The following is a 2,270-nucleotide window of genomic DNA, read 5'->3' as shown; positions in this document are numbered from 1 at the left end:
CATGTCACGGAGCACATGCTCATCTATGTGTATGTACATAAGTGTGGGTGCGTGTCTGTCAATGACAGCTGAGGTCACTCCTGGGGGGTTTAATCTGGATTCGCATCAGGAAGTGGGATGGCTTCAGCTGGTCTGATTGGAGTTTCCGTCGGCAACCCAGAGGTTCACCAGCTGTACTGATGATACACTTCCTGTAACGATGGAAACGTCTCCTTTTCTTTCACTTCTTTTCCTTCCTAAGCACACATGCTCTGACACACACCTACTCTCGCTAAGCCTTGTGCATAGGCCTGAACAAAGGCTCACATTCAGACTCTAATTATCCAACAGTGAATTGGACCTTAAGCCTCTGTCACACCTCAGAGTGGTGATTAGATCCTCTGCCCTCTTCTTTGCTCACCTTCTCATAAAAGTAAATACTTTTCCCATCACACGCTGTTATTAGCAGAGCAGAGAAACTTTACTCAGTAGGGTTAAGTTCAGCAATTATGATGGTAGTTATGTGGGTAGCCACAGAGCCCTTCTCAAAGACACTGTATGTTCTTAAGATGATGCTTTACTCTGTCACTGGTGCCTCTTCAAAGAAGATTACAGGGTCAAACAAAGCATTTATTCATGCTTTTTTCTTCTATCGTTTTTATTTAAAGGTCCTCATCTTTGGGTCTCTAAAGCTGATGGTACTATTGCAAATCCAGAGCCATAAAATATCCTAATATTTTTGCACCCACTATAACCTGGCTGAGCTGTTTTTAATGTAATAGTGTATATTGTCATATGAAGAACAAAGTTCTTCACAGAAAGAACTGCACCCTTGATGCACCCTGATTCTATAACAACTGACAAAGTAAGTAGAAGCCAAGTTCTGCTAATCAAATGCACTTGATTAACTCATCATAAGCAATTGTGAATAACTCCTGTAGAAGCAGGTGTTTTGACTGTGTGTGCTCACACAGTGATGTCCAGGAATGAACGGCCTGGCAAATTCACTCCAAGGTCAGAACATGCAATCCTCAGAGAAACTTCAAAAAGCTACATTTAAGACTTCACAGACCTCGGTTAGCTTGTTAAACTTTAAAGTTCATTATGGTACAATTAGAAAAAGACTGTGCAAGTATGGTTTGTTTTGGGGGCTGCCAGGAGAAAAGATTTTTCCCCTAAAAAGAACAAGAGCTGCATGGCTTAAGTTACTAAAATTGGATCGGAAAAACCACAAGACTTCTGGAACAATGTTGTTTGGACAAATGAGACCAAAGTGGAGATGTTTGGCCATAATGCACAGCTTCAAACATAGCATATCAGTGCAAATTCCTCATAACAACGGTGAAGCATGGTGTTGGAGGGGGTAAGGATTTGGGCTTGTTTTGCAGCCACAGGACTTGGACATCATACAGTCATTGAGTTCACCATGAACTCCTCTGTACACTAAAATATTCTAGAGTCACATGAGACCATCTGGCTGAAACTGGGTCATCCAACAAGAAAATGATTCCAAGCACAGCAGCAAATCTACAGCAGAATGGCTGAAAAAGAAAAGCAGGTGTTACAATGCCCGTGTCAAAGTCCAGACCTTAATCTGATTGAAATGTTGTGGTGGGACCTTAAGAGAGCAATGCATTAGTATCTGCAAATTAAAAACGTTCCAGCCAAAGTCAACAATTAAATTTTTCTGCAGCTTTAAATTGCTGCAGAACAATTCAGAGCTGTTCTGCAGCAATGGAGGTTGATCAAGCCTTGAAATCTGGTGCTACGAAATCCTACAGGTGTTCCAACTTTTCTGGATTACTTACAACACCCTCTGTCTGCATAAAAGGAGTGTTGGAACACACTGTGGTAGTATACCCTCCTGAACATCAGTTGAACAGGATTGTACTGTGGAAAGTATTGTGTTGCTACAGAAATGGAAAGAAAAAGTCAATTAACAATGGAAGAGGGACAGACCATCATAAAAACTTAAAAATGTAGGTCTTACCTTTAGAAAAATTGCAAAGAAAGTCAAGATGTCAATGAGTACATTTTCCTTTATCATCAAAAGGCACTCAAACTGGGCCAAGCTCTGACAGGAAGAGGTCTGGCAGACCCAAATCCACAAATGAATCTAAGGACAACTTCCTGAGAATTAACAGCGTGTGTGATAGGCAGCTCACAGGACAACGGCTTCAATTACAGCATAATTTGTGGTCATACAGGGAGTGCAGAATTATTAGGCAAGTTGTATTTTTGAGGAATAATATTATTATTGAACAACAACCATGTTCTCAATGAACCCAAAA

The sequence above is a fragment of the Pundamilia nyererei genome, unplaced genomic scaffold (genome assembly GCF_000239375.1).
Source record: "Pundamilia nyererei isolate P.nyererei 1_Seehausen unplaced genomic scaffold, PunNye1.0 scaffold00082, whole genome shotgun sequence".
Lineage (NCBI taxonomy): Eukaryota > Metazoa > Chordata > Actinopteri > Cichliformes > Cichlidae > Pundamilia > Pundamilia nyererei.
This window is presented reverse-complemented; position numbering follows the sequence as displayed.